Below are 24366 nucleotides of genomic sequence, written 5' to 3' on the forward strand. Positions count from 1 at the left end.
AGAAAAATTTACTCTTGGGACTGCATGGTGGTCCTGGAGAACTTTATGGAAGTGAAATCAGCCAGCCAGAGAAAGATAGATACCATATGATTTCACTCATATGTGGAATCTAATGAACAAACTGAACTAACAAGCAAAATAGAGGCTGACTCATAGATAAAGAGCAGGATGACAACTATGGGAGTGAGGTGTTAGGGGGTGGAGAAGTAAAGAAAAAGGAAAAAGTACTGATGGACATGGACTACAGTGTGGTGATTGTAGAGTGAATGGGGGTAAAAGGAGAATAAATGGTAATGGAAAAAACAATAAAAAAATATAAAACCATTAGGAGTGGTCTTTTTTTTTGTTTAGATACTGACTTCTACTGATTCAACTGATTGTGAATACTTCAAGCCAATTAAGAGATAATTCAAAATTATTTTCACATTGACATTGATTAATAATAAGTATTTAGTGTCTTTGAAACTACTGTTTTATTGAACACTCATCATTCTTGCAATTCAATTGAAGGTTGTTTAGTACACAGCATAAAAATTATTGGAAATTTGACAATTTTCATCATGGATGAAAATTAGAGTAATCTGTAAGAACTACAGAGCCTGTTTAGTGACACTTTCTGCAAACATTGAAAATCAGCCCTTATTCTGGAGAGCAGGAGGAACTCAGCAACAATTTAATCTTGTATTAGAAAAAGTGGAGAGAAAATTTAGTCTTGTGCCTATGTGTGTGAGTCTGTATTCCATATTATACTTTGAAGTTTGTACCCTGCCCAGTTTTTCTGACCCTGTGGAAGATAAATGATACATGTTTCTCTACTCATCCTTGTGCCATCTTCCTGGGTCTGGTCACCTGACCATCAATCAAATCTATTGTTGAATGCACCTTTTTCATGGAAATAGCTCAGTTCAGCATCCCAGAGGCTTCTGAATCTCACTCTTTGAGGTATTTTCAGTTTTGCGTCAAGCTAAAGAGGACAAAGATTTTTATTCCAAAAGAAAAATAGGCTGATAATTGATAAATAAGAGTCACTAACAGTCTTGAAATGCAGTTAGGTGCGTATTTCATGTGAATAGCATGGTTTTCAAAGTTGGATGACTAGAGATAATATAGCCCTATTTCAAGAATTATCACACAGATATGTGGTGTTGGGACTATCTAAGCCTCAGTTTCCTTGTCCATAAAGTGAAGTCATTAATGTTCCTACATCCTAACGTAGTTGTGAGAATAATGTGATAATTCAATCAGTGAATGTGCCCAGTGCTAGTATTTTGCACATATCCTCAAGAAATATTAACTCTAATAAGAAAGGATGTAAGAAATGCCCCTTGATATATTTGACATGTTATGTGTGTGGTGAAGTAGGGTGGTGGGGAATCCTAAATGATGTGGATATTAAAAAAATTTTTTAATCAGTGCAGGGAGTAAAGTGTCTTGCAGCTTATATTTCATGGTAACATATTAGAAAAGAGATGGCAGGTAGAAAAATCAGGTGTGACACTGAAAAATGCTAACAGATTGATGGTCTTAAAAAACGTGCCATTTAGCACATTATTAAGTATATATCTTGAGTAGAATCCTATACATAGGCAAAGCAATCTATCCACCGAAAACTGCTAAAGAAAAATGGAGGTTCAAAATAAACAATTAGATAACAGGAAAAACGTTCAATAAATGAACATTGCCAATGGTGTTTTTGAAAGCTTCCCGAAAGTTACAGGTTGAAAAGGCTAAAGAAAAAAATATATTTAAAAAACCTCAGGAATAATATAAATATATTCATGTAAAAATCTCTAAGTGTAGTTTCAAGAACTGGGTTTACACAGGAGCAGATATGAAAAGTCCACTAGATTTCAACTAACTTTTTTGTATGATTTAAAATATAAAACATTAAAAAACTTAATTTATAACTACACAGTCAAGTTCATTTTTTGTGGCTTGTATAATTACCTCTTCTCAATTAAAGAAAACTATTATCTTCACTCAAACTTTTCATTAAATAACATTCTCAAATGTATTAAGTTTCACATGTATTTGTCTACCATACTTACTCCTATAGGCTCAGCATTGTACCAGGTTAGAAAATTTAAGAGAAACATATAAAGTGTCATCTAAGCTCAGGGGACACCCCTAACCATATCTGACCACTTCACTCCCCATCCCTATTCTCTTGGAGAAAACAACATGGGCAACCAGTGGCACACCACCAGGAGTCCAAATACCTGCCACATAAAATTCCTGTACCTTTGATTTTGTTCAGTTATTTCACACTCTACAAGTTAAATGGTTAGATTAATATAACTAGCTAACAAATTCCTGAGTATAAAATGTCAGTTACTTTAAGTTCAACCAAAATTTTAGAGAAAATAACTTTTGAATGAAGTGTGGGATGGAAAATAATTTGGAAGTCAAACTAATAAGAGTTGCCATTAATTGAACCTTTACTCTTTTCTAGGTCCTTGGCACAATGATCTTTTGTCAACCTTATCCAATCTTAAGACACAGATACAGATTTTGTCAATTATACATGAGACAATGAGGTTTAATATACTTAGCTAACTTGCCCAAAGATAATGTTAGTAATTTCAAGTTCCAAACTTTGCACCCAAGTATTGTTTCTTCTTCCTTTTTTAATGTAGTTGGAAGACTATTTTACATATTATAAAAATAATATCTCAAGTGTGCAATTCAATGATTTTTGTAATTTACTTTATTGAATGATGCAACCACAATCATAAGTCTGATTGAGAACATTTTTACACCCTTAATAAGATTCCTTATGAGCGTTTACAAATTAGTCCTCAGTTAACTCCCAAGTACAGCTAAGGCTAATTTTTATAATTTACCTTTAATGGAAATTTTATATAAATGTAATCATATTCTATCTGGTTTCTTGTGTGTGATGTAATGTTTTAAGGTTCATTCATAATTTAGCTGTATCAATAGCTAATTACATTACTGAATAATATTCTGTTTCATGGGTAGAGCACATTTTGTCTATCCATTCATTAGTTGATGCATACTAGGTTTCCTTTTCCAATCTTTTGCTTTATAAATAAAGCTGCTGTGAAATTTTGCATGAAAGGCTTTGTTGGATATATGTTTTAATTTCTCTTGGATAGCTACCTATTAGTGAAATTTCTGGGTCTCATGTTAGTTTTATATTTTTTGAGAAACTGATTAACTGTTTTCTAAAGTGGCTGTGCTATATTACATTCCCACCAGCATTGTATAAGGATTCCTCTTTTTCTATGTTCTCCACAACAAGTTTTATTGTCTGCATTATTTGTTATAGCATTCTAATGGGTATAAAATTGTGTATCATTGTGGTTTTAATATGCATTTTTCAAAATACTTGTTATGTTGAACATCTCATGCACTTATTAGACATTTATATTTCTTCTTTGGTAAAATTTCACATCTTTTTCCTATTTTTTAAAATTGAGTAGTTTGTTTTCTTATTGTTGAGTTCTAAGAAAACTTTGTAAATTCTGGATACAAGACCTTAACTAAATATATGTTTGGCAAATATTTTCTTCCAGTCTGTTCTTGATCTTTTCATTTTCTTAATGAGGTTTTCTGAAGTGCAAAAGTTTTGAATTTTTATGATGTGCAATTTATTGGTATTTAACTTTTATGGACTGTAAATTTTTTAAAATATGTTTAATTGATTATACTGTTACAGTTGTCCCAATTCCCCTTCCCTCTGCTCCCCTCCACCCGGTGGCCCCCCTCCCTCCAGTTGTCCCCTCCCTTTTAGTCCATGTCCATTCGTTGTGCATATAGTTCTTCTCAACCTCTTCCTGTCTACTCCATTCGCTCCTACTATGCTTCTTAATTCCTGTACCATCTCCCTTCCTTACCCCCTTACCCTTCCCTGCTGACCTCCCCTGAATATATTCCCCATACCTATATTTATTTTTCCCCTCTTGTTGCCAATTTAGTTTGCCTTTGTTTCAATTCCATAGCTTCTGTTGTTGGTTCTTGTGATGCAGTTTTCATTTTGACATTCATAGTTTTGATCCTCCTTTTTCTAAACCAGTCCCTTTAACATCTCATATAATAGTGGTTTGGATCTAATGAACTCTTTTAGTTTTATGTTGTCCTGGAAGCACTTTCTCTGCCCTTCTATTCTGAATGATAATTTTGCTGGATAGAATATTCATGGTTGTAGGTTTTGGATTTTCATTACTTTGAATATTTCTTGCCAGTCCCTTCTTGCCTGCAGGGTCTCCCTTGAGAAGTCAGCTGATAGTCTAATTGGGACCTCTTTGTACACAATTCTTTTCTTCTCTCCTGCTGCTTTTAAGATTCTCTCTTTATCTTTAACTTTTACAATTTGATTATAATGTGTCTTGGAGTGGTTCTCCCTGGGTCCAGTTTTTCTGGAACTCTCTGTGCTTCCTGGACCTCTAAGTCTATTTCCTTCCCCAAGTTTGGGAAGTTCTGCTTTATTATATTTTCACTTAATTTTTCAATTTCTAGTTCTTCTTTTTAACCTCTGGCAATCCTATAATTTGTATGTTCAATCTCTTATAGCTATCCCAGAGGTTTCTGATCCTCTTCTCACTTTCCTTGCTTTCTGTTTCCTCTTTCTGCACTGGTTGACTGTTCCTTCCCTATGTTCCAGTTTGTTGATTTGATCTCTGGATTTATTTCCTCACCAGTTGCCTTGTATGTGTATTTATTCTTTTCAGTATGATTGGTTTTCAATCCTTTCTTGTCTTTTTCCAAATCTTTTGTTAATTCTGTAAGCCACCTTATAACAATAGCTCTGAACTGAGCCTCTGACAGGTTTATTATTTGTTCATCTGTCAGATTCTTCATCTTTTGCCTGATGAGCTGTGTCACTGGGATTTCTATAGTTGTCTGCCTCATTTTGACAGATTTGCATTTTGCTTTGCTTCTTGGGCTGGCTATAGGGGGCGGAGCCTGTGTACTCATCACAACCCAGCAACCAGCAGTGATCTGTAACCTTTTTCACCGTTCTGTGGCACTTTGTGTGGGGGCGGGGGTACAACATGGATCCCTGCCATTATTCTCTGCTTTGGAGACCCGGATCCATCCTCCCGCCCTCTGGGCCTCACCATCCAAGGTGATGAGGTGGCTGCTGAGGCTGGACTGCAGCCAGGATTGCTCTCCCTGCCTCTGTCCCTGGTGCTACCGCAAACAGAACCACCCACTTTTGCTCTTTCTACCTATCTGTTGAGTGCCGCTGGTTTATTACTTTGTACGTTGGGCTTCCATGTAGTTTTATTTTCTGGAATTTCTAGTTATCTTTTGTTTTGAGGTAGTTGTATTCCTTTCTAGTTGTAGAGGGAGACCAAGCATGTTAGTTTAAGCCTCCATCTTGGCCAGAAGTCTATGGACTGTAATTTTTGATATTATATAGTAAAAAGACTTCAAAGTCTTAGGATTTTTTATGTTTACTTCTAAAATTTATACTTTTGGATCTTTTACATTTAACTATAGTATCCACTTTAGTTAACTTTTAGGTATAATTTAAGGTAAGCATATAGATTTATCTGTTTTCATATGGATCTTCAATTGTCCCAAACCCAGGCATTTCTGACATCAGTGCCAAAGCTTCCCCACTATATTAAGTGGAGTAGATGAATTTGAGTGCAGATCAAGACTGACTAACTTCCGATAATCACATATAGCAGCTAGGTCAGTGGTTCTCATCCTATGGGTCATGACCCCTTTGGGGATCAAACCACCCTTTCACAGGGGTCACCTAAGACCATCGGAAAACACATATCTAATTACATATTATTTTTGTGATTAATCACTATGCTTTAATTATGTTCAATTTGTAACAATGAAAATACATCCTCACTTCCAGCCAAAATGGAGGGGTAGACAGACATGCTGTGTCTCCCTCCACAACTAAGAAGAAATACAACTACCTCAAAACTAGAAACAATCAGAAGTTCCAGAAAATAAAAGTGCATGGAAGTCCAGCAAACAAAAATATAAAGAAGAAATACTCACCCAGACAGGTAGGAGGGGCGGAACCCAGGCAGAGAAGACATGGCATGGTGGTGGCACTGGCAGCAGTGCCAGCAGCAGCAGGCCGGTGGAAAGTGCAGTTACACATTTTAAAAAATCAGGAGGGACACCTGGGGAGCGTTCCCAGCTCCTCACCAGACTGCGCAGCTCACTGTCCCAGCTCCAGGGAAAATCAAGTCTCATTGCTTTTGACTGTGCAAACCAGTAGGAGTTGAGATGGAGGCAGAAACTGCCCATCTCAGCAGAGTCTGCTTGTTTAAAGGGCCCCCATGGACCTAGAGCATCCACAGACCCACCCACTCTGGGCACAATGGCCAAGGCAGCAACTAGAGGGGTGTCAGTCCAGTGCGCAAGTGGGAGAAGTGCCTGGAAAAGGGGCAAGTGCTGGGCAAGTGGCATTGTTCCTTCTCAGACCCCTCCCCCGCATACAGGGCCACAACGTGGTGAAACGGGTTGCCTGTTACTGACAAATCCCTAAGGCTCTGCCGCTTACAACATAGTAGGAGTGACAGCTCTCCCTGGACACCGAAGCAAACAAACACAGGAGACTTCCAGCCTAGACTGACATGCACCATCTCCCTCCACAACTAAGAAGAAATACAACTACCATAAAAACAGCAATAACTAGAAGTTCCAGAAAATAAATGGAAGTTCAACGTATGAAGTTATAAAGAAGTGGTGCTCATCTGGACAGGTAGGAGGGGCAAAGCTGGGGAGGAGAGGCCAAGCTGTGCTGTCCACAGCAGCAGCAGTGAGGGCAGCAGGACAGCGGTAAGCATAGACACCTGTATTAAAGGGGAGGCGAGAAGCACCTATGGAGCACCCCCAGCTGCAGGCCAGACCCATCAGCTTGCGATTCCAAACCTGGGGAAGGCAGACTGCCATTGCCTTGGGCTGTGAGGCCCAGTGGGTGTGGGGACGGAGGAGGAGGCTCCCAGTTTCTCAGTGGAGAATGAAAGGCAGGAATCCACCTTGGACCCTCACCCCCGCAGAAAAGGCCCAGTTGTGACAAGTGCACAGGACTCCCCCCACTATAGCATAAGAGGTGTGACAGCCCTGGCCAGGAAGCAAAGGTAAACACAAAACTGTTCAGGATAACACAGATCATGATAGAGATCCTAGTGACACAGCTGACCAACCAGCAAATTTCTAATCTAACAAAGCAGCAGATAGAAAATCTTTCTGAGGCACAGTTCAGAGCTTTGCTTATAAAAGCGCTTACAGACCTAACAGCAGATCTTAAACAAGACAGGGTGGGAATAAAAGCTAGTCCTGCTGAAATGAACAAAAACACATACAAAACTAGTGGTGAGGGCAAGAAAATCAGGGATCAAATCAACAAATTGGAACATAGGGAAGGAACAAACAGTCAACCAATGCAGAAGGAGGAAATGAGAAGTGAGGAAAATGAGGAGAGGCTCAGAAACTTATTGGACATCTATAAGGGGGCCAACATCTGAATCATAGGGTTGGCAGAAGGGGAAGAAGAACTAGAAATTGAAAAATATGTGAAAAAATAATGAAGCAGAACTTCCCTAACTTGGGGAAGGAAATAGACTTACAGGTCCAGGAAGCACAGAGAGTTCCAAAACAACTGGACCCAGGGAGAACTACACCAAGACACATTATAATAAAAATGTCAAAAATTAAGGATAAAGAGGGAATCTTAAAAGCAGCAAGAGAGAGGAAGAGAATTACGTACAAAGGGGTCCCAATAAGACTGTCAGCTGATTTCTCAAAAGAAACTCTGCAGACAAGAAGGGGCTGGCAAGAAATATGCAAAATCATGAAAAGCAAAAACCTACAACCACGAATACTCTATCCAGCAAAACTGTCATTCAGAATAGAAGGGCAGAGAAAGTGCTTCCAGGACAAAATAAAACTGAAGGAGTTCATCAGATCCAAACCACTGTTATATGAGATGTTAAAGGGACTTATTTAGGAGAAAGGATCAAAACTATGAACATTAAAATGAAAGCTGTATCACAACAACCAACAACAGAAGCTAGGGAACCGAAACAAAGGCAAACTAAGTAGGCAATGAGATTGTGAAAAGAATTATATGTACAGGGAACATTATGGGGGGAGGTCATCAAGGAGGGGGAAGGGGGGAAAGGGAGGGAGATGGTGCAGGAATTAAGAAGCATAGTAGGAGGGAGTGGAGTAGATAGGAAGGTGTTGAGAGGAGCTATATGCACAACCAATGGACATGGACTAAGGAGGGTGGACAACTGGAGGGAGGGATGTCACTGGGTGGAGGGGAACAAAGGGAAAAAATTGGGACAACTGTAACAGCATAATCAATAAAGCATATTTTTTAAAAAAGAAAGAAAATACATCCTATATATCAGATATTTGCATTATTATTCATAACAGTAGCAAAATTACAGTTATGAAGTAGCAACAAAAATAACTTTATGGTTGGGGGTCACCACAACATGAGGAACTGTATTAAAGGGTCATGAAATTAAGAAGGTTGAGAACCACTGAGCTAGATGGAACTGGTTACCTAGTAACAAGAAGTTAAAATTGACCTGAGACAAAAATAATTTTCAAATGTGATTAGTTCAGTTTGTTGAAGTTCACCTTATAGGATCTTGTTCTCTGATCCACTGTCCAGGCTAATGTAATTGGTTTTATAATTCAGCCAAATATGAATGCAAATGTTCTAATAAATGTCTACAAAAATTGTACAAGAAGTTTTATAATAGCCTTATTCATAATAATCAAACTAGAAGCAATTGAGATGTTCAACAGGTGACTGGACAAACAATTGTCTATGTCCATACAATGGAATACTACTCAGTAACAGAAAGGAGAGAATTACTGATTCACATAAGAATGTTAATGAATCCCCAAAATGTTAACTTAAGTAAAAAAAACAAAACACAGGAGTAAAATCTGTTTGATTTCATTTATATGCAACTGCAGAAAAACTAATGTTTGATTATTCAAATCATAACAGTAGTTGTCTGGCAGATGGAGGGAAAACTGAAACAGCCAGTCAAATCTTTCATATAACTTGGACACTGACTCTTGGGCCTCCCTCTTCCATGTACGAAGGCTCTCATCCAAATAATACCTATTTTAAGATCAGCTGAGTAGCAATATCAGTTCTATCTGCAACCTTAACTCCCCTTTACTGTGTAATATATTCACAGGTTCCAAGGATTAGGATGTAAACATCTTTTTGGAGGGATCAAGTGGGGAGCATTATTCTTATTATCAAACCCAGAAGCATAGCCATCATGCCTAACATTGTTTCTATGAGAGAAAAAATGTATTGAATAATCTGAGCCAACCTCCAGTCATCTGCTGGATGCTTACTACTATAAGATTCAATAAAAATAATCCACAGGTAACACAATCTACTTTGCCCATTGATATAATATTTTACAAAGTATTCTCAGATTTGCTGTAAGCATTGCAGACTACTAAATAGGCATTAATGTGTTGTCATGAACCAATAGTTTTATGTATAGTCTATAATGTAGAAATATATTTTTTGTATTGGAAAAAACTTTGCATTATAGAAAATATTGGGGCATCAAATGTTTATCACAAACACCTACCAGGATATTAAAATTAATCATCATTATGAATAGCTGAAAATCAATAAAACTGACAACCCTGAGTGGTAGGTGTCATATTGATCCACAAGATGAAGAGCTGTGTTTGGAATTTTCTGACCATTGCCATCTCACCCATGCCATCAATTTGCAAAAGCTGTTTCTGTGAGATCTGTTCTAAGTCATAGCCTTGAGATCTCTCTATCTTATAGTTTTGAAGTTTAACTTTAAATAAATGCTATTATAATTATTCTTAGAACTATATCAATAGACTTGATTTGACAAAGACAAAGTGGATTTTGTAGTTATGTATTGTAGTTAAGAACTTTTTTTAGTATTTTTGTCTTGAGTATAAATTATTGAGTTATTATAAGTGATAGAAAAACATATTTTATTTACCTTGAAGGCAGTGGCCCTCAGTCTTGGCTAAACATGTCTGGGCCATATCCCACACACTCTGATTTAATTGATCTGGGGTTCAATCTGAACATCAGTGTTTAAAAGATCACCAAATGATTTTAATATTCATTCAGTATTGAGATCCACTGTTTTAAGGTCTGGGTTAAGAACTACAGAAAGTGAGTGACAGCAAGGGTGACTATGGCTAAATGTAAGTAACAGTTTACAAACCCAAGTTCCCTTTATTCACAGCCAGAACAGATGATGTATTTCACATAGTAAATAATGTATCCACATAGTGAAGGTTAATTTTTGATAGTAACTTCTAAATATTTACAAAACTTAATAATTTAATCACGTCTGACAAGATATCTTAATGAGTATTTGAGTCAATCAATATTTTAAACACAATATATCATATTCAGTCATTTAAGTATGATTGAAGAAATATTAAGGATTTCAAAACACATGGATTTTTCTCATATACTTTTGATTTATTTAATGTTTCAAAGTTTCAAATAAAACAAAATCCACAGTTTTAGAAAGTTATAGCTGAAACAATGCACTAATATTTGCTACCATTTTTAAGTGAAAAGGATATGGAAGGGACATTTTATAATAGCTTTTTTAAATGTCTTTCATTCTTCTTGATCCAGTGTTAAGTCCGGTATTTCTATAATTTTCACCAGATACAAATATAGTTAGAAAACTGTTTTGTGCTAAAGCTGATTGCATTCCCAGATGATAATTTTTTCAGAAATTTTTTTCTAACTATGTTTCTTTTGAAGTCTATTATTAAAAAGTGTGTGTGTCCTTCAGAGGAAAAGTAACAAAAGATGGTAATCAGTAAGAAAACAGATCGATTAGATAGAGTAGTCTTGGCTGTAGGTTCTTGCTTTTCATCACTTTGAACACTTCTAGCCAGTCCCTTCCAGCCTTCAAAGTCTCTTTGGAGAAATCATCAGACAGTCTGAAGGAAACTCCTTTGTAGCTATCTGCTTTTCTCTTGCTGCTTTTAAGATTCTCTCTTTATCTTGAAACTTTGGCATTTAAATTATGATGTGTCTTGGTGTGGTCCTTTTTGGGTCTAGCTTATTTGGGGCTCTCTGTGTTTCCTGGATCTGTATGTCTATTTCCTTCGCCAAATTTAGGGAGTTTTTCTTCATTATTTTCTCACATAAGCTTTAAATTTCTTGCTCTTCCTCTTCTCCTTCTGGCTCCCCTATGGTTCAGATATAGGCATGTTTAAAGTTGTTCCAGAAGTTCCTAAGCCTCTCATTTTTTTCAATTCTTGTTTCCTCATTATGTACTGGTTGACTGCTTTTTTCTTCCTTGTGTTGCAAATCATTGATTTGAACACTGGTTTCCTTCCCTTCACCACTGGTTTTGTGTGGATTTTCCTTTGTTTCATTTAGCATAGCCTTCACTTCTTCCCTTATGCATTTACCATACTTAAGCTTATCTGTTAAGCTTGTGAGCATAGTTATCACCAGTGTTTTGAATTCTACATCTGTTAGGTTGGCTATGTTCTTGTTTGTTATGTTGGCTATCTCATCATCAGTTCTCCCACTGGACCTTGATCCGTTCCCTCTTTGGACCACACTTCTCTGTCTCCTCAACTTGACAGGCTCCTGTGTTTGTCTGTCTCTGTGTCTTAGGTAGAGCTGTCATACCTGTTACATTGTAAGGGTTGGAGCCTTAGGTATTCATCAGTATGGGCGACCTGTTTCACCACTTTGTTGTCCTGTATGTGGGAGAGGGGTCTGAGAGGGAACAATGCCACTTTTTCAGCACTTGCCCCTTTTTCAGGCACTTCTCCCACTTTCATATGGGTCTGGCACCTCTCTAGCTGTTGCCCTGGCCATCGTTCAGAGTAAGTGGGTCTGTTTATGTTCTAGGACCACGGGGGCCCTTCAAACAAGTGGACTCTGCTTAGAGACTGGAAATTTCTTCCTCTGCCCCAACTCCTACTGGTTTGCACAGTCAGAAGCAATGAGTCTCTATTTTCCCTGGTGCTGGGACTATGAGCTGAATGGTCTGGTCTGGTGCTGGGAGCACTCCCTGGGTGTCCCTCCTGACTTTTTAAAACATGTGACTGTGCTTTCCACCAGCCTTCTACTGCCACCACTGCTGCCACCATCACACTACATCCATTCTCTCTGCCCCAGCTCCACCCCTCCGACCTGTCTGGATGAGTATTTCTTCTTCATATCTTTGTTTGTTAGACGTCCATGCAGCTTGGTTTTCTGGAACTTCTGGTTTTCTCTAGTTTTGAGACAGTTGTATTCCTTCTTAATTGTGGAGGAAGACACAGCATGTCTGTCTAGGCCTCCATCTTGGCCAGAAGTCCTTGCATAGCCTTTTAATATTTCTTCTTTTGCTTCAATTGTATTCCAACTAATTCACTTTGTTTTATTTTTTATTCTCCTTATTTAGATTTTATATTATTTTTATTTTATTATTATTTCAAATCTCACATTGTACTTTTCCCTTGTCTTACTTCATTTTACCTTCTTCCCACTCTTCCTTATTTTCATTGTAAATTTTATTTTCCTTCACACTATGCCTTGTTACTATTCCTTACTATTACTATTTCTCCTCATTCTATCTTCTCAAAATTATTTTTCCTCCCTTTAGCCAGCTCACATTCTTTTTCCTCTTCTCATAATATTCTTATTTTCTTTCCACCTTTATAAATTGTGGCTTGTTTGGCGTGCATATTATGGTTATTGCTGTTCTTCTTCAACTGTATTCCTATTTGTTCACTACTTTTTAATTTATTTCATAGGTTAGTCTTCCCTGTCTTACTGCATTGCTTTTCTCTTGCCCTTGCTTATTTGAATTTGGGATTTTATTTTTTCCTTTCTTAACCTGGATTTTATTTTTTACTCTTATTAATTCTCCCTCCTCTATTATCTCAAAATAATTTTACTTTACTGTAGACATCTCATATTCTCTTTTTTCTTTCCTATAATATTTCTATCCTTTTTCCACCTTTATTAGTCTTTGCTCAGCTTTTGTTGTTAGTGGTCCTGTTGGGAATTTTCTGCAACTTTGTTTCCTTTAGTTCACTACATTTTACATTTTATTTCAAGCGTCATATTATACTCTTACCATTTATTACTCCATTTAGCCATCACCCTTTCCAGTTTTACTTACATTTTAAATTTTATTTGCTCCCTTTCTTCACCTTGTTTCTATTACTTACTCTTATTATTTCTCCCCCCTCCTCCTCCTCAAAATCATTTTCTTTCCTTTAGTCATTTCATATTCCCTTTTTTCTATTTAATAATATTCTTAATGTCTCTTCAACTTTACTAATCTTTGCTCAATTGCTGTTGATATTGCTGATGTGGTAAGGAAGTACTTTTGCTGGTGTGGGTTTGGTTTTCTGGGTAGCATTGCTTTGTTAACCAGCACCTGTATAACAGCACACAAGACATTGCAGTGGTTGTGCCTCCCATTCAGCCAGCCTGAGATAACCCAACAATGAATGAGACATTAATAATCAAAGCCTAGTACAACAAGAGAGCCCACATAAACTGAATAAAGGGCAACCCTAGAGCATCCAGATCACAAGATAAAAGAGACTGTACCGCTGTTGTCCCACAGAACTCCTACCACAGAAGTCTACCCCACAAGACAGGTGGGCAAAGCAGAGCAACCTGAGATGCAGAAATAAAAATTTTTTAAAAAAAAGAGTCGCCTAAAATTGGAAGACAAAGGAATAATTCCCAATCAAAAATAAAGAAGGAATCCCCAGAAAAAGAGCTAAATGAAATCAAAGCAAGCAAATTTTCAAACATAGAATTTAAAATAATGGTTATAAGGATGCTCAAGGAACTCAGTGAGAATTAGAAGGAACTTCATGGAAGCTACAAGGAACTTAGTGGGAATTACAGCAACGTGAAAAAGGATATAGAAACTATGAATAAAACCAGGAAGAAATAAATAATACACTATTTGAAATGAAAAATAAACCAGAAGGAATTAAAAGCATGCTAAATAAGAAGAGGTCCAACTCAGCAAACTGGAAGACAAGGTAGAAATAAATAGAGCAACAAAACAAAGGCTTAAAAAGAATGAGTATAGGCTAAGGGAACTTCAGGACAACATGAAACTGACAACATTCATGTTATAGAAATATCCAAAGGATAAGAAAGGAACAAAGGGTAGAAAATCTGCTTGAAAATTAATGACAGAAAACTTCCTTAACTTGGTGAAGGAAAAAGTCACACAACTTCGGGAAGAACAGAGTCCCAATCAAGATGAATACAAAGAAACATGCTTCAATACACATCATAATTTAAATGGTAAATTTTAAAGACCAAGAGAAAATCTTAAAGGCAGAAAGGGAAAAACAGCTAGTAACATACAAGGGAGATGCAATAAGGCTATCTGCTGATTTCTGAACAGAAACATTATAAATCAGAAGGGATTGGCATAAAATATTCCAGGTTATGAAAAGCAATGACCTAAAACTTAGACTACTCTATCCAGAAAGGCTCTCATTTAAAATTGAAGGCAAGAAAATAGATTCCCAGACAAAATAAGGCTAAAAGAATACATCTCCACCAAGCTGGCACTGCAAAAGATGCTTAAGAGACTGCTATAAAAAGAAGAAAGAGAGTGAGAGAAAGAGAGAGAGAGAGATGAACATAAGCATTGAAAAATGACAATAAATAAGTATCAATAATAATCTTAAAGATAAGTGGATTAAATGCTCCAGTCAAAATACATAAGATAGTTGAATGGATAAGAAAACATGACCGGCATATATGCTGTCTACAAGAATCTGCCTCAAAACAAATGATCTACACAGGTTGAAAGGGAAGAGGTGGAAAAAAACATTCCAAGCACACAGACAAGAAAAAGAAATCTGGGATAGCAATACTTATATCAGACAAAATAGACTTCAAAATAAATGCCATAACAAGAGACAAAGAAGGTCACTACATAATACTTAAGGGAATAGTACAACAGGAAGATATAAACCTTATAAACATATATGCAGCTGGCATAGGAACTCCTAAATACATACAGGAAAGTCTTAGATGATTTTTTAAAAGATATGGGTAGATCTTCCAAATAAAGAATCAACAATAATATTGTGGCATTGAATGATGCTCTAGATCAAATGGACCTAATTGATATCGTCGGCAGCCGTCCGTCTCGAGAGACGATGGTGTAGCTTCTCAAGAGTCTATCTGCACCGCCGAGAATGGCTGTGCAGTCCGACTCGGGAGTGACACGGTATCTGTCTCCTCCCGTGTTGAATCGACATCTTGCGATGACGCTGAAGCTACAGAGCCTGGGCAGGGTGATATGGAGGGTCTGCTGTTGCCCATGCAGCAGACCCCCCCTCTCTTCGCAGCTGAAGGGTCCAAGGGAAAGACAGAGTCAATACAGCTTGGCTTCAGGTGCGCCGCAGGAGTTGCCGGTGTTGACTACAATGTCAAACCACCTTAGGGACTCCGGCTCCGGATTTTCTGTCGGGGTTTACTCCCTTAGCCTTTCCCCTGAAGAGGTATGCCGCAAGGCAGCAGAGGTTTTTTGGAGTCAGAGTTTTCCTTCTCTGTCCTAATTGATATATACATAAACTTTCACCCCAAAGAAGCAAAATATATTCTTTTCAAATAAACACGGAACATTTTCAAAGGTAAACCACATGGTAGGACATAAAATAAGCCTCAACAAATTCAATAACTTGAAATCATGTCAATAATTTGCTCTGATCACAATGGCTTGAAACTAAAACCAACCTGAAGGAAAAAACTCAAAAATATTCAAACACATGAAGACTGAATAACATATTATTAAACAATGAGCTGTTCAAAAATGAGATCAAGAAAGAAATAAAAAAGTATCTGGAAAAAGTCCTCACATAATGGATGTACTTGCCATAATAACTATAGGATTATACTGTTACTGTTAGTATTACCTTGAGCAGTTTCTTAACTGACCATGTATAATTTAAAACACCTAACATCTCCAAACATGCAATCTTGTGGATTTGTCAGTAGTATATTTTAATAAGAAAAAAGTCCTCCTTAAATCAAATGTAAATTACTTTTATGAAAATAATTTAACTATAGATATAATACAACTTTTAAAACATGCAAGACAGACTTCAGTTCAAGGTGGCAGAGTAGGTAAATGTCGTGCTTGAACCCTCCCATATTTCACATCAAAATACAACTAAACTACAGAAAAACTATGATTCAGAACTGCCTGAAATCTAGTTGAATGGAAGTCCTACAACTAGAATTTAAAGAAGAAACCACATTGAGAATGGCAGGAGGGATGGAGACATTGACCAATCTGGTTTCACATCCACGTGTGGCTGTTAAAAATTGTGAGGGATACCTCAGCAGCAAGGTACACCCTGAGGAGCAAGGAGTCCCAGCCCCATACCAGACTCCCCCAGCCCAGCCCAGAGTTCCAGTGCCAGAAAGAGAAGTCCCCATAACTTCTTGCTGTAAATACATCTATGAATACCACCTCTTATTTGTATAAATACATCTGTGTGCTGGAAGCTGATTCTAGTGTCAGGTATATTTGTGGTTTTGAAAAACCATCTTGATCTTGATCTCATTCTTCTTTTTTACCCTTACCTGTAAAATTAACATGTTAGAGTAAATGACCAAGTATCATAAATTGATGTAAAAATTATTGAAAATGTACCCTAGAACCTTCTTGAATTATTCTGGTTTTAACTCATTTTTTAGCATTTTAACAGTCTATTCTGATATTAAGAAAATTTTTGTAGTACTTGAAATAAAACATATTCTGATTCCCTACTGCATACTGAGATACTTTTTTTTTTTTTTTTGCTTAAATCAAATTCATTAATAAACACAACATAAGCAGTTATTTGGAGAAAAACTGCATAATTCACTTAAAATAAGAATAGCATACATCATATATCACTTTTCTATTAAAAATAAGATTAATTGGAGATATCTGAATGCTTACAATTGCAATATTACTATCATTATTATGTTTATAAGCACCATACAGTTGGATGCTTAAGTTTGTTATAGAGCAACTTACAAAACAAAATCTACACAGGCTCTGGGATTTAATTAATTCTACAATTTTTACTTAGAAACATGAAAGTAGCTTCTTTAACTAGAATAAGTTGATACCAAAAAAATTTGGTGTGGTGGTTAATTTAGCATGCTTACGATGAGTTACATCATTGACAATGTCAGAAGTGCAATCTAGATGTTAGGAGCATTGCCTACATCTTGGAATAACCTTTTTGGAAGAGTGTGTCTTACATTTTCTCATCTGAGTACCCACTGCAAGCCCTCTCAGTCGGATGTTTGGCCATCACTTTTAATCACATAACTGTTCAGTAACTTGTGCATGAATAGCAACTTCAGAAAAGATCCCTATTCATTGAACAAGTTGGTGAATAAAATTTGAAAAAAATAAAGGCTCTCAAGTACTAATCAACATTTTCCTTGGCATTCTATTAACTACTTGACAATAAGACTATGCAATTATCTTACAATTACAGCTTCAGGATTTTAACCTAAATGTGTTTGTTGGGTCCCACTTCCATTAGTTTTGCCATACATCATACTAATGAACATTTTGTTGTAGTCTTTCATAGCCAATTCTTTCTCAAAAGACTTGAAGTAAAAAAAGTAGTATCTAAACTACTGTATAATGAGAAAGTTATACTAATCAGTTGATGGTTTCTTTTCTCATATACTTTTTTTTTCTTTTTCATACAGGCGATTAAACTAGACCTTTCTTGTTGAAGTTTAGGCTATATTTTAAAGAATGACATAAAAGACAAGAGGGAAGAAATGAAAAAATCTAAAAAGGAGGAGTAAAATATTAGTGGAAAAAGAAAAAAGAAGAGTGATAGGGGAGGCACAAAGTAATATATGAGAAAATATAACTATGGTTAAAAAAACTTCTTAAGATATACTTCATAGCTCATTTTTCATACTAGTGAGGATGTTAAAGCCTTTATATTTCACCATAAGAAATTGATTCCCACTCACTGCTAAAACAGAAATGCAAATTGGAAAATTATTTTAGATTTTTAGTTATTTCATCCTGTCTCAAACCATATTCTCCAATAGAATCCCAATATTCTAAATTAGGCTCACATTTTAAACAACAAAATATATTTATTAGAGTCTCTTAGTTTTATATCTACCAGTGTAAATTCATCGTGAAAATTTTAACTGTGTATCTATCTCCACACCATACTCACTTACGTAATTCACTCACCTAATCAGGCCCTTAACTTACCAGAAATGTTGCATATTTTATACTATATTCATATATAATATCTGGGGTGTGATTAGATTTAACATAAAATTATAAAAGCTTTGTTTCTTGTCAAATATTTTCAACATGAGGGAGAGTTTATTCAGAATAAATGATAAAAAAAACTTGGTTTGTTTGATTTTAGACAAAATAGAAACAGGTCAAAATAATTTATTGGCCCACAAGAAAACCTCTTTGACTAGTCTGACTTCCTCAAACCAACTAAATTATACTTAAGACTTGAAATGTCCCAGAGATATTTCATACCACCTAACAAAACATATTGTAGCACAAAACTTTTTAAATGGAGCCCAGCATATGTAAAACTTTATATGTGATAAAAGAAATAAAAAAAGTTAATGGGAAAAGAATTGACTGTTCGAAACACACACAGGAAAACTGACCACATACTGAGAAAACAGACATTATCTTAGATCCTCATTTCTGGTTCTACATAAAAATGTCCAATCGGAGAATAAGTTTTACAGAAAAAAAAGATTTTTTAAATTTTAAGTATATTTTATTGATTATGTTTTTACAGTAGTTCCATGTTTTTTCCTCTTTGCTCCCCTCTGCCCAGTGCCCCCTTCTCTCCAGCAATCCCACCCCACTTAGTTCATCTCCATGGGTCGTGCATATAAGTTCTTTGGTTTCACCCTTTCCTGTATTATTCTTAACTTCCCCCTGTCTATTTTGTACCAAACAACTATGCTTCTTAGTCTCTGCACCATTTTCTCATTTCTACCCCTCCCCCCTCCCAGCTGATAACCCTCCAAATGATCCCCATATTTAGGACTCTGTTCCTATTCTACTTTGCTTAGTTTGATTTTGTTTTTATTTTTTTTGATTCAATTGTTGATAGTTGTGAGTTTGTTGTCCTTTTAGTGTTCATAGTTTTTATCTTCTTTCCTTAAGCAAGTCACTTTGACGTTTCATATAATAATGGCTTGGTGATGATGAACTCCTTTAGCTTCACCTTGTCTGGGAAGCACTTCATCTGTCCTTCCATTCCAAATGATAGCTTTGCTGGATAAAGTAATCTTGGTTGTAGGTTGCTTTTCATCACCTTGAATACTGCTTGCCAGTCCCTTCCTGCTTGAAAGTGTCCTCTGAGAAATCAGCTGATAGCCCTGTAGGCAACTCTCCACCTCTCTCTTGCTGCCCCCAGGACTCTGTCTTTATCTTTCACCTTTGGCATCTCAATCATGATGCATCCTGGTGTGGTCCCCTCTGGGTCCAGCTCACCCAGGACCCTCTGTGCTTCCCTGACCTGTATGTCCATTTCCTTCACAAAATTTGGGAAGTTTTCCTCATTTTTTTCAATTCTTGCTTCCTTATTCTGCACTGGTTGGCTGTTTTTTTCTTCCTTATGTTCCAAACCATTGCTTTGAACCCCAGTTTTCTTCTCTTCACAATTGGTTTTGTGTGGACTTTCTTTTGTTTCACTTAGCATATCCTTCACTTCTTCTCTTATGCGTTTGCCATACTCAAGCATATCTGTCAAGCCTGTGAGCATCTTTATCACCAGTGTTTTAAATTCTGCATCTGTTAGGTTGTCTATCTCCTCACCTGTGAGGCTGGCTATCTCCTCGTCGCTTAGTTCTCCCACAGGAACCTTGATCCGTTTCCCCCTTTGGGCCATACTTCTCTGTCTCCTCATTCTGACAGGTTCCTGTGTTTGTTTGCCTCTGCGTCCTAGATAGAGCTGTCACTCCTGCCTGCATGAGTATTTCTTCTTTATATCTTTGTTTGCAAGACTTCCATGAAGCTTGATTTTCTTGAACTTCTGGTTGTTTCTAGTTTTGAAGTAGTTGTATTCCTTCTTAGTTGTGGAGGGAGACGCAGTGTGTTTGTCTATGCCTCCATCTTGGACAGAAGTTCAAAAAAAGTTTTAAAAAGAAATAAAATCAGTAAACAACACAAAAGCTTGTAGAAAAAAACTAGATGTGAATTAAAATATCATGATAGAAAAAAGTTTTTCCAAAAATAAGGAAGGAATAACAAAGAAAAAGAATGGCCTTCTATAATTTAAAATGGCATAAAAATTAAGAGGCAAAATAAATGTGTTTGCAATATATAAGACAGAATGTTGAATAATCTTATTATAAACTAAAGACTTCTAAATGAGTAAGAAGTATATATACAATTTAATTTTAAAAATGGGATGAAAAGAAACACAATATGAAGAAACAAATGTAAAACTTCTTAGTAAACAAATTTGTGTGTGTTTATAATAATATTGCTCAAAGCCAGTTGGGATTGGCGTAAGGCTATCACAGGCATGCAACGATAGCCTTTCTAGAAAACAGTGTGATGCTACACCAGGAGCATAAAGATAATTGCATTTTTGATCTTAAAATTTTACTACTGCTATTATCAATGTATCTTAAGAAAATCACTAAAGATTCTTTTAATGATTCATATTCAAGGATGACCAAAATATCATTTACTCAACAATATAAAAGTAAAAATAATTTATCTTCCTAATGTTTGGTAATAGTAAAATAATGCTATATCTCTAAAATAGAAATGCTGCCATAAATATTGTAGTTTATGTAAATATTACATAATATGGGTAAATGTTAATGGTATAATTTAGTAAAAAATTCATTCTCATAGATAATTTTTTTTCTAATTCTTCAATATAAGATAGGTGGGTAGCGAGATTAAAGGCTGGATTAAAATAAAAATATTGATAATGATCACTTCTTGATGATATTATAATTTATTTCTATTTTTTAAATTTAAATTAAAATATTTACATTTTAACTTATACTTTTCTAGACTTATTTAAAATTAAGGTGTATTACAGTTATAATAGGAAAAGCTACATATTTTAAATAACAATGTATTACCCTTTTTCAGTCCTTTTTTGCTTCCATGTCTCGGAAGGAATTTAAATATTAACTAACTGAATGAGCAGAATTGAAGCAAGTTCATTTAACCCTGAGAGAGCTTGCTTTTTTACTCAGAGCACGTTGTCCTCCTAATTCCTTTTCAATATGTACGTTTACAATTCATGAACATATTTGGCTTCTGAACTAGACACAGGACCCAGCAAGAACATGAAACCCCGCTTCCACCCTTACCCACCTGCCCCCATTTTCTCCTGTCACAGTCTACAGTCATTATAGCACCCAGAGAGGTCCTTTTAAAATTTATATAGTATTAAACTCTCTGCTCAAACCCCCTGATGGTGTCTCTTTATTCACAATAGAAGCTAAAATTCTGCTATCATGGCCTAACCCACTGCTATTACCTCTCAATTTATAATAACCACCCCACCCCACACTCTACTGCAACTTTTCTAGTCTCTTTCTTGATATTGAACCTGTCCCAGCATGCTCCCACTGTAGAACCTTAACACTGGCTGTTCCTGTTGCCTGCAGCACTCACTGAAACCACATCATTTAAAACTACAGCATCCTAGTTTTCCCAACACCTTTTATCCTGCTTTTTTTTCTCATTTGTACTCACCACCTAATAAACTTTAGAGTTTACTTATAAATTATGGTTGTGTATATATTTTCCACTAGAACATAAGTGTAATGGAGCAGAGAATTGTTGTTTCTTCTCTCTACTATTTTCTACCATGCCTAGAATAGTGGTTGGTTTGTATGAAGAACTCAATTAAATTGTTGATTAAGTGAAAATTCATAATCTCAGCTCCTAGCTTAGTGCCTGTTACATAGACACACCATGGATTCAATAAAGGTTTTGGTAAAAACATAAAAATCACTTTATAATAAATTGTTTTACTTTATCAATTTACAACTTGTTTTTTGCTTTTCTTCCAAAATCTGTGCTAAAATGAGACTGAATGGACACAGAAAGCTAAATCTTTGCATTCAACTGTGTAATAAAAATCTTATTTAAATAAAATAAGTCTATTTTCTCAGTTTAAATGTAAAATTTAGGATTAAAGAAATACATATTTAACCATAAAAACTCTTTCTTCTTTTTTTGTAGAATATTAGCAAAGACCTCATATCTCAGCGACTATTCTTTTTTTTGATACTGCAAATGCCTTTACATAGTTTTTATTTATTTATTTTGTGTGTGTGTGTGTGTGTGTGGTCATGATTAAACTAGTCATATTTTTCAATTAAGGTATAAATGACACAAATAGTTGTTAGTTTCATTCAACATAATGAAACTCTATTTATATACAATTCTATTTGGCCATTAAAAATAGAATGAAATCTTACAATTTGTGACAACATGAATGGACACTGAGGAGTCAGCAAGGATTCTGAAATATTAGTTTTGTCTTTCAGTCATAAAATGAATATATACAATACCTATATTTCTCCAGTAATTTATTTCCAGGTAAGCTTCTCTTCCCCACCCAAAACACTGTTATTAAATTAGAAAATTTTGATTTCAAATAAAAGTAGCAAATTTGAAAGCTTGTCATTTAATTAAAAACAGGTAGTCATTATACAATAGAAAAAGCCTAAGCTCATCAAGGCTCTTAAGTCTTCCTGCAAATCAGAGTAAGTAACTCACATAATACCATAACTCATATACCTACAACAGTAAAAATATAATAAAGGCAGAATAAAGAAGTACCTTCAGGAATTTATATAATATGTTAGATGCTTAAGCACTGTAATTACCCCCAGGCTCATGCTATAAAGGGTAGCAAGTTGCACTTGAAGATAATTGGGGCTCCTGTTCCCTGGTGGAATGCTGCTAACACAGGAGTAGCATTGGCCATCAAATGTCAAAATGTCTCCACACGGTACTGCATGTTGTCCGAGTTCGCAGTACATCAAAGAGAAAGCTATTTTCAAAGATGTCTGAATTATCCTCCCAAATTTTAAACGTGGGTCAGTCTTCAAAGGCTGGTCTAGCTCATCAGCCCTTTTTAATTCTACTTCAAAGAAGCCTAGACTTACTTTACAGTTTAATGAGGCAGAAAAGAGACTTACTTATCCTGCCTCTGGTAGGGACATTCCCATCCTAAACACTAAAGGCCAACTAATCAAGATAAGGGTCTTGTCAAGTACCTAGAAATTCAAATTTCTCAATAATTAGCCAAGGACAAGTACAGTGACATGCCCTAATTTATATCATAGGTCCACATTTTTAGTGATGCTCTTCCTCTTGAATGAGGCTTTGACATGACTGCCATTCAGAATTAAGGAACACTGAGAGGGTATAATTATAAGGAGGCTGATCTTCATTTACCTGAGAGGGTTCTTCTGACAGCATTAGCTTATTCCTGTTCACAGAAAGTGAGCTGCCCAGTTTCAAAGTAATTATAACTCAAGTCTTATCCTGGATAAATTCACTGAAAAAAGGTATTGAGTGGTCATGCAATAGGTTATTTTATGAAAATAACAATATGCTGAACTATTCTTTTACTGCCAAATAATAAAGAAAATTTAATATTATGCTTTGGTATATGTTGTATTAAATGTGGCCAAGGGCGCAGAAGTAATTCCAGCAAGGAGAATGAGTCGGTTGGAGGGCTTCCACACTCTCTGGCAGGTCAGCGATGAGAGGTGCAAAGACCTCTCCTTTTATTGAGTTTTACAAGTATAGAAATCAGTAGGGAGGGTAAAGAATGAGCTTACAGGCACATTCAAATATTGATTACAATATACAATTATAACAAAAGGAAGTTAATATATAAACTATAAAGAATGATTCTTACCAAAAACAAAAAACAGGAATTCAATCATCTATCTTTTTAAGACTATGGGAGCAGATACACTGTTCCTTAAACATTAACAGAAAGCATGCAAGGTTAAGCACTACCTGTGCTCTGCTTTGTTTGGTTTTCTTGTCAACATCAGGGAAGATGGAGTACTAAGCAAGATTTCTTTAAAGTCACAGAATGTCTAGAAACCCTGAGGCCTGATCAGTCAAAGACTGTCAGCACTAGCGAGTCCAGCTCGCCAACTCAGGTCATAGAACAGCTGGACCGAGAGGCATGAGAATATGCCTCAGTTTAGGAACCTTGATTTCCTTCATCAGGTATACTTGCATAATTAACATAAAGTTGTATGATGTTATTCTTGTGTAAAAACAATGCACAATTCCAGAAAAAAGAACCTTAAGAATAAGATATGCAAAATAGAATAATAAG

This window comes from Furipterus horrens, unplaced genomic scaffold, assembly GCF_987537825.1.
Source record: "Furipterus horrens unplaced genomic scaffold, mFurHor1.1.pri manual_scaffold_1, whole genome shotgun sequence".
NCBI classification, from domain to species: domain Eukaryota; kingdom Metazoa; phylum Chordata; class Mammalia; order Chiroptera; family Furipteridae; genus Furipterus; species Furipterus horrens.